This window comes from Hypanus sabinus, chromosome 1, assembly GCF_030144855.1.
Source record: "Hypanus sabinus isolate sHypSab1 chromosome 1, sHypSab1.hap1, whole genome shotgun sequence".
Taxonomy (NCBI): domain Eukaryota; kingdom Metazoa; phylum Chordata; class Chondrichthyes; order Myliobatiformes; family Dasyatidae; genus Hypanus; species Hypanus sabinus.
The window spans coordinates 114,996,801-115,006,506 of record NC_082706.1 but is presented as its reverse complement, the minus strand read 5'-3'; the positions used below and the strand labels follow the sequence as shown (position 1 = coordinate 115,006,506).

Below are 9,706 nucleotides of genomic sequence, written 5' to 3'. Positions count from 1 at the left end.
AAGAGTAAACAGTCGACACCTCCCCGAAGTGCCGCCTGCTGACTCCTTTCCGTAGATGCTGTCCCGCCGGATGAGTTCCTCCAGCATTTTGTGTCTGATTTCCAGCCTCTGCAGAGAGTCTCGTGCTTGTTAAACTTTCCATGACTCCATCGTCCCATGTGTGGTCAAGGAAGGATTAGTGCCGCATAGCCCAACTCGCTCGCGAACCGGCCGGGTTTCGAAAAATTTGAACTTCTTACATAGACCGTACAGTTTTGTTGGCAGCTAGGTGGAGCCTGCCTTACGTTCCGCCATTCGTTTCAGGCGATTCAATTTCTTAAGAGAGTGACGGGAGAACCAGAGATACTAAATTCTGGAGATGCTGGAAATCCCGAGCAATACACACAAAATGCTGAAGAACTAATTTCAATGATGAGAAACGATCTCGCCGAGTGAACAAAACCGTTCAGAAGTTTTTGCTGCAAAGTTTAACTTGTATTAACTTCCTGACCTTTATCTCAAAGTGCAGACTGGTTAAGGACTGAAAATTCTCATTGTCGGGTAAGTCCAGCACTTTGTACCACAAAAATCAACTGTTAATTTCCCCCAAACCATTCGCTTTGATAACATTGAATCGTGTTGCATGCGAAATGATTTAGTAGAAACGAATTAAACGAGGCGCCTGACGGTTTAAATGGAGGTTGAAATTGTAAACTTTTGGAGGAAGTAGGGTGGGTCGGTGATCACGATTGAGTCTTGTTTTTCATGTGCCTTGGGCGATAACGGCTCTCCACCCTCGAACGATCCCTCTCAGCGTCAATGATGTCGCGCACATCTAGATCTGTTAGTTTTCACAGTCTCCATATATTTTCTCCTCCGCGTTTGCCCGGCATACGGCCTCGCATTTTATTTCCCCCTTTCTGATGTCATCGCCCAGGAAATTAAGTTTCCTCACATTTAATGATCTCATTAAAGTTCTTTTTATATGGGCACGTTGGAGAATTGTCTGAAAAATCAAGGTCCTATATCTATTCAATGTAACCAGTAAGACTCAGATTAATACAGAAAAAGCGACTATTCTTGGTATTAAATCGTTGCAAGCTCTTTAGCAACCCCGCCCCGCACTCCACCACCATGAAAACTCCCTCCCCTACCTTTAAGGCAGGTGGAGAAGTGGCAGATGGTTCACGCTCCGTGTCGTGTCATGGTAGAATTTTCCACAAGCATCCTCGATGGAATTTTAAAAATGTCACAGGAATGGATCCCCAAATCTATTGCTAATCCATGTCCGCACATTGATGTTGAGGGGCTGTTGCGGTTCCATTTAGAACTTAAAAGAATCAGAATCAGGTTTAACATCAGCGACGTATGCCATGAAATTTGTTCAACTTCAGAGTGCGATTTCCCGCAATGGTACTCGAGTGTGTTGCGGACAGTGATAACGATATTTTAACTTAAACCTGTAAATGGTGTGTTTTATGAAGTGCTGAATATCGGATAATAGTGTATTGCTGTCATAACCCCCCCGTCGACCTCCAAGGGTGTATGTAATACTTTGTTTAGTATTATATTTTGTCTAATCTGTAAACCAAGCTGGGGGGAAGATGCAGAAGATGTGACATTAAAATATGTACTTATGTTATATTATCATGGAGTTTATTTTATTCTATTACAACTTTAAGCAAGTCTACAGGGAGTTTGGCCTCATCATGTAGGATATCAATGGAGTAGCTCCTTAGCCTGATATTATTCACTGTGGTCAGAGGTGGAGACCTGCACGAGGAAGATATTAAAGTGCCACAGGGTGTGTGCCATCCCCAGTGGCACCATCTTCACCATGATGAGGTAAATCCCGGTGGCAAGTGTGAACCCAGGACAACCGGTCCCACATCTTGACTGCAGGAGGCTGCCAGTCCTTGGTTTGTTAAGGCCGGCCTATTGCGCACCCTCTACCAGTACATCACCAAGGCCTGGACTGAGGAGAACATCCCACAGCAATGGAGAAATGCAAACATCATTATAATTTATAAGAACAAGGGTGACAAGACCATCTGCGGCAATGGTCGGGGCACATCACTCCTTTCTGTTGCTGGAAAGGTCCTGGCTAAGGTGATGCTTCAGAGGCTCATCAGCAACGTCACCGAGTCGATGCTGCCCGAATCGCAGTGTGGATTTAGGAAGAACAGGAGCACGATCGACATGAACTTCACAGCCCGGCAGCTTCGGGAAAATTGTTGGGAGCAACACCAAGACCTGTTTATGGCCTTTGTTGACCTCTCCAAAATATTCAACACTGTGCAAAGAGAGTTCTTATGGGATGTTCTCCTCAGGTTTGGCTGTCCCAGTAAATTTGTTAACATCCTCTGCCAGTTCCATGATGGGATGACTGCTCGGGTGACCATAGGAGGACAAGAGTCCGAGCTCTCCCTTGTACGCACAGGGGTGAGGCGGGGGGGGGGGGGGGGGCTGCTAGCGCCAGTGCTCTTTAACATCTTCTTCTTGTGTGTTACCAAGCTTCTTCACAAGGAGATTGAAGACAGCAGCAATGTGGCAGTGAATGTCAGATTAGATAGCAACCTCTTTACCATCAGGAGGCTCCTTGCAACCACCAAACTGCATTGAGAGTGGGTCCTGGAGCTGCAATATGCAGACAACTGTGCTCTTGTTGCCCATACTCAGGAGCATCTTCAGACTGTCCTTGCTGTGGCAGTACAGCAGAATGGGGCTGACTGTCAATTGCACCAAGACAGAAATGGTTTGCCAATGAAGTACCAGTGTCCCACCCACTCAACCTACCTTCACCGTTGGTGATGAAAAGATGTCAATATTGCCATCTTTCAAATATCTGAGGAGCATTCTCTCTGAGGAGAGCGGCATTGACAATGACATCCAGAGCCACATTAAACAGGTGTCAGTTACCTTTGGGAGACTTCAGCGTAGAGTCTTTCAGAACAGGAGCCTTCGTCCCTCCACAAAGGTCGCTGTTTACCAAGCGGTCTGTGTCAGCACCCTCCTTTATGGTTGTGAAGCTTGGGTAACCTACAGCCGTCAACTCAAGTCCTTGGAGCGCTTCCACATCAGCTGCCTTCAGCGCATCCTAGGAATTACTTAGCATGAGCGGGTGCCTCACACGGAAATACTTGTAAAGACCAACTGCAGAAGTATTGAGGCCATGATCACCCAGTGCCATACGGAGCGGCTGGGGCACGTGATAAGGATGCCCCCTTGTCAGCTACCCCACAGAGTGTTATATGGCCAGCTACATCATGGTCGTCGCTCAGCTGGAGGGCTGAAGAAGCACTATAAGGATCAGATGAAGAATGCTTTAAGGAAGTGCAACATCAGACCTGAGGACCTGGAGGATATTGCTGCTGACCGTAACACTTGGCGACAGCTGTGTAGGGATGGGGTTGGTATTCTGGAGATGGAAAGAACAACCAGAAGACAGCAGAAGAGAGCCAGGAGAAATGCAGCCATGGTTGCCATCACTACCACCACCACTACCACATATACATGTCCCACCTCAATAGAGCTTGTGGGTCCAGGATAGTCATCAAAATCTCACCTTTAAAGGAGTGGACATCGTCATCGGATTCCGATGGACAACCGAAGAAGAAGAAGCTCTTTAGCAGCTAGCCAGCTAATTTAAATAACATTTGCTACAGTAATGAATGAATGACACTTGTTAAACTCACATCAACATGTCTTTTACAGTCATTTAACTCACTATGGGCAATAGAAAAGTTACTGTTGCAAACAGTGTAGTGAGCAACACTGTCATTACTTTTGAGGTCGACTGTAAAGCCCGCCCACAGAGAAAACTGATAGGTCTACTTAGCACAACGAGAGACCAATCAGGATGCTCTCTCTTGCTGGCACTCTCCCTCTCCGCCTCAAAAAAATCAATTTCCGGGATATTGCATATAATTTGCAGGCGTCAGGGAGCTGCTATCAATATGCGGGAGACTCCCAGAACTTCTGGGAGAGGTGGGATGTCTGGTAGACCCAGTGATAAAATACTTGTAAAAAGGTGGATTGCATTTATAAAATGTTTCCTTGTAACATTGGGACTTCTCAAAATGTTTTGAGAGCTAATCCAGTCTTGTAAAACGCACAGAACAAAACAGCCAGTTTTAATCGCTACAAATTCAAGATTCAAGACGGTGGCGGGATAGCAGCAGCGGCGGCAGACGGAGGAGGCGGAGGTGGGAGAAACACAGCAGGAACCGTGAGAATGCGTCTCTTCCAAAGGAGGGTTGGACAAGATCTTAAGGATGAAAATGTGTTTTCTGTTATTTTTTCCCAGGAGCCCACCTGCGACTGCAACGTCTGCTCGCAGCCCTCCGCCTCCATGCCCAGGATCAGCAGCCACTGGTGCTGCCACTTTGAGCCCAGGCCCTGCTGCTCCATCCCCGGTGTCCTCGCCACGGTCGCCGGCCGCCGCAACACCCGGTCCGGAGCACGATTACTAATGCATAAAAGGCAGCAGGCATATAAAAAGTCAAGCAATACAATAGCAGTCTGGGAGCAAAAATGTAAACACAGATTTGTAAAATCAAAACATAAACCTGTCCTGAGCAATAGAGAAAAACAATAAATACAGTGAGTGATGTTGGAACTGGAAGACCCACCCCACCCACACAACCCAAAACTAGACGGCTACCAAAAAAAGCAGTTAGCTCGACCAAAAAAATTAACCCAAATATAGCTTCCAGTTCTGTGTCATTAACAGCAGTTCCGTATAAATACTATAGCAAATAGTAACTAGTTTATGCACTAGAAAACATAACTACAAATTGGGACATCTTCTGCAAAAATATAAAACTTAATACAGAGAAAATCGGAAGAAAACCAAAACTAACCTAGCCGCGAAAAATTATGGAAGAATAAAGGAAGAGAAAGGGGAAAAAAAGGGAGGAAGGGGAAAATTATAGATTCAAGAAGAGTACTTATCAACCATTTACAGAGAGGAAAACAAAATCAAAAATTGGAAAAAAGGTCAAACAAACAAATAAATAAATAAATAAATAATAAGAAATAATCTGCAGTTAAACTGTGAACCAACAAACAGGGAGGCCTTCAATAAAGACTTCAAACCTCCAAAACAAGTTAGAGTCAATTGTAGAACTCTATAGATAAAGTTATACAAGAATAAGATAGATTACACAAGTACTATTTAAACAAGAATAAGATAGATTACACAAGTACTATCATAGGGAAACATTAAGCACAGAATGTCTATTTAAAAAAAGACACACCAAATCCAGGGAGAGATTGTCAACAGCCCTTAGAGTTTCAATAAATAGTGTCTGAGTGATTCAAGTAAAGTCTGAGTCCGGAAAAAGTAATTTTACTGCAAGAAGTACTTATCCACCATTTTAGGAGTTCCGATCGGGTTCCGAAGATGGCTGGATAGCCGGAAGACTTGCAACAAATGCCTCAGCCTCCTTCACTGACTTAAACCACTTATATTTTCCAGTATTAAGCGTGATTCGTAAATCGGCAGGATTGCAGAGAGGGTTTAAAACCACGATCAAAAAGCACTTTCATTATGTCTTTAAACTCAGCGCGCATCTTTAAGATCTGGGGTGCAAAATCCTCCACAAAGCAAATGACTGTATTTTGGAAAGTAAAAGTACCTCTGCGACGTGCCTCCATAATCAGACGGTGTTTTACCTGGTGTTGATGAAAGCACAAAATTACCGGTCGCGGGCAGGAGCCCAGAATTCCGGGGGGAGCGTAGACCCTGTGTGCCCTTTCGAGCTCAGGTGGGTTCAGTAGCAAATCTTTCCCGAATATCTCACAGAGAAACTCAGCGAAAAACTTCACGGTTGATCCCTGTTCGGTGGCCTCTGGCAACCCAAGAATTCGAAGGTTACAGCGTCTGCTCTGATTTTCGAGATCCACCATTTTGGAAAGGAGTTTGTTACATTTTCCCTCTAGGCTGGAACAGAGAGTCTCCAAGTATCGAACACGACTTTCTAAATCTTCAGAAGTCGAATCCATGCGAGATAAGTGTTCAGCATGTTTGTCCACTCTATCGTTGATCCATTCCAGTTTGGCTTCCAGCTGTTTGAAAGCGGTTCTAAATTCCTTTAAAATATCATCTCAGTGTTGTTCCAGCGCAGCGAGGGTCTCAGGAGGCAGAGCCGAAACTTCCTTTCTCCCGGATTTAGAACTCTTGTTAGACATTGTAAGGTAGATGTGTTTACAGGCAAGTGAAAGAAACCAAATAAAGTTCCTAACTAAGGTTTAAAAAATGGAGACATTTAGTGCAAAGATAGCAAAAATAGTGGAACAAAAGTTTGGAGCAGCTAAGCAATCGCCATCTTACCGGAAGTCCCGTGATCTCTTTAAACTCATCCGGCAGAAGGCAAAGGCAAACCGCTGCTATAAGCTACCAAGTACATGATTTCTCAATGTGTCAGTCTCAATAAAGGATCAAAACAACAACGTTAACGACAAGTGTCGGCACAGAGCGGCATGGAGGGAAATCGTCCGCCAACTGGAAATTCCAGATGCAACCCTAGCGACGACGACGGCGACAAATTCAAGAAGTTGTCAGATTAATGACTGAATGCACGCTGTGTTTTACCTGCGGGTCCAAAGATAAAGGTTGCTCAGCACGAGAGAACTCCCCTGTTCGTTGTAGAGACGTGCCGTGGAATGGTGTACATAAATTCAAGCTATCTGTGGTGAGATTGGATTAACATTCATTCTGAAAACTGCCACCTCCAATTTCCTCAGTAAATCACAAGGACATTGACCTTAATTATGTGTTCAGAGTGAACTGGGAAGATCTGCTGAGTGCTGAATCAGTCAAAAAATAAAAGAGCAAGTTTGCTAAAACATTATTTCCATAGGGCCCTTTGTAGGCAGTTGTTGATGACATTCAAATTCAGGGTAAATTTACTATCAAAGTATAGTAAGTATATGTCACTATATACTACCCTGAGATTCAGCTTATTGCTAGCATTCACAGTAGAACAAAGAAATACAATAGAAAAACTTCACACAAAGACTGACCAAGGTGCAAAAGAAGAGAATTTGTTCAAATAAGTAAATAAATAATGCCAACGACATGAGTTGTGGAGTACCTGAAAGTGATTCCATAGGTTGTTGAATCAGCTCAGAGTTGTGGTGAATGAAGCTATCCACGCTGGTTCAGGAGCCTGATGGTTGAAGGGTAATAACTGTTCCTGAACTTGGTGGTGTGGGACCTATGATTCCTATACCTGCTTCGTGGTGGCAGCAGTAGGAAGAGAGCATTGCCTGGATGGTGGGGGTTCTTGATGATGCATGCCGATTTCTTGTGGTAGTGCTCAGTAATGGGAAGGGCTTTGACTGTGATGTACTGAGCCTTTCTGTTCCTGGGAATTGGTGTTTCCATAACAAGCTGTGATACAACTTGTCAGGATACTCTCTGCTGTGCATCTATAGAAGTTTGTCAAAGTTTTAGATCTGTGCAAACACCTAAGAAAGTAGTGGTGCTGGTGTTGCTTCTTTGTAATGGTGTTTGCAATGTTCCCAGAAAAATTCCATGATGTGCTAACGCCAAGGAATTTAAAGTTACTGACCCCTTCCACCTCTGATCCCATGTTGCGGATTGAATTGTGAGCATCTGGTTTCCTTCTCCTGGAGTCAACAATCAGCTCTTTGGTTTTGCTGATGTTGACTGGGAGGTTGTTGCTGTGGAACTGTTCAATCAGTTTTTCAATCTCTCGCCGACATACTGAAACATCACCACCCTTGATTTGATCAAGAATAGTGTTATCATCAGCAAACTAAAATATAGCATTGTATCTATCCTTGCGGTCACACGCATGAAGAGAGTAGAGCAGAGGGCTAAGCACACCGATATTGGCTTTGGTCTAAATGAATACATAATATATAATTTTTCTTCATGGCACAGTTCTGCAATGACAGCAACAGAATGTGTAAATGCAGAAGTGAAACTCAAAAAACCTCAGGGGCTGAAAATCTAAATGCTAAATGGAAAATGCTGAAAAGGCAACCTAGATTGAATAGACAGTCAGAGACCTTTTCCCAAGGACGGAAGTGGCTAATAGATGCGGGGATAATTTTAAGGTGATAGGAAAGTGAAAGGGTGGATGGCGGATGAAATTTTTTACACATTGCATGTTGGGGACATTCCGCTAGGGTTGGTGGTAGAGGTAGATACGTTACTGGTATTTAAAAAACACTTAGACGATAGAAAAATAAAGGGCTAGTAGGAGTAAATGGTTAAATTGATCATAGAGTAGTTTATAATGTTGGCATGACATCATGAGCTGAAAGGCCTGTACAAAGCTGCAGTGTTCTATAAGAATAGATCCTCAAATCTATGGCTAATAAATGTCCAGACATTGGTGTTAAAGGGTTGGTGCAGTTAGACTTAAAACTTGAAGGTGGCACTTGAGGCCTTGTTTTAGATCACCTTCAATTCCTGTAGCCTCAGGATTTTCCCAAGGGTTTCAGCAATCAATCCAGTCGTTGTAAAATGTACAGTACAATGGAGCCAATTTGCATCACAGCAAACTCAACATAATAACTGAATAAATATTAAGTTTTACATGTACAATTTTGTTTATTAGTGTTGTCACATGTGCCAAGATTCTGGAATTGCATACCATCCATACTGATCAATTTATGCAATGGCACATTGAGATTGTACAAGGCTAAACAGTAACAGTGCAGACTAAAGTGTTATAGAGAAAGTGCAGTGCAGATACCCAGTAAGGTGCAAGGTCACTACAGGGTAGATTGTATGTCAAGAGTCTATTTTGTCATACCTAGGGAAAGGCTAAGCAGTCTTACAACAGTAGGATAGAAGCTGTCCTTGGACCTGGTGCTGTATGCTTTCAGGCTTTTATATTTTCTACATGACGGGTTAGACAGGGTATGGCAGAAGAGAGGATGACTGGGATGGATGGGATCTTTGATAGTATTAGCTGCTTCACCGATGCACTGAGAAGCACACTCAGAGTCATGGAGGGGAACAACAACACACACAAAATGCTGGTGGAACACAGCAGGCCAGGCAGCATCTATACGGATGTACAATGTCCTGTGTATGTTACTCAGAATGGCTTCTTTGGTCTGTTACGAGTAGGAATGCTTCTTTGTCTGATAAGTGTTTCTCTCGCCGTTGTTTCGCTTTAGAATGGCTGATATGGTAATTGTATTCATTTGTTAATCAATGGGGAATGTTATTGTGTTTTGTGAGGCTGGGAACTTGGGGGAGGGGTTGCGCGGGCTGGTGGTGTGAAGAGAGTCGGGAGGAAGACGCCGAGGAAGGTGGACGTGCACTCGGACGACCACCGGGGAGTCCGGGGTGGAAGACGTGGAAGTCGGAGGCAAGCGACGAGGGGTCGAATGGTTCGATGGTTGAGCTCCAACGAGTTCACTAAACAGACTGAACTTTGATAAGTTGGCGCCTTTTGTTTTTTCCTTGCATATATATATATTGTATTGCCTAATACTCTTTTAATTTTAGTAAACTCTTTAAAGTGTATTTCATAACGGTATTTGTGGTGGCTTTGATACTGTTGGCGGGCGCGAAGCATAAACTCGATTCTCACAGCACCTGTGTGTACGGGGGAGGTGGGGTTAGTGAGTGGCTGGATCTCCTTTTACCCTAGACATATACCAGCCTGTTGGGTAAGTATTACACGGAGAAGCACTGTCGACGTTTTGGGCCAAGACCCTTCGTCATGGAGGGGAGTTT

The 9,706-nt window shown here is 44.0% G+C and overlaps 1 protein-coding gene across 1 annotated transcript in view; it reads left to right on the top strand.

Annotated features, from left to right (window-relative positions):
* The window catches only part of LOC132396947 (CMP-N-acetylneuraminate-beta-galactosamide-alpha-2,3-sialyltransferase 1-like), a 56,918-nt gene continuing 47,212 nt past the window's right edge, over positions 1 to 9,706 (top strand). Inside the window, exon 1 of the mRNA XM_059975098.1 lies at positions 1 to 540. The gene's annotated coding sequence lies outside the window, so the exon portion shown is untranslated. The remainder of the gene's footprint in view (positions 541 to 9,706) is intronic.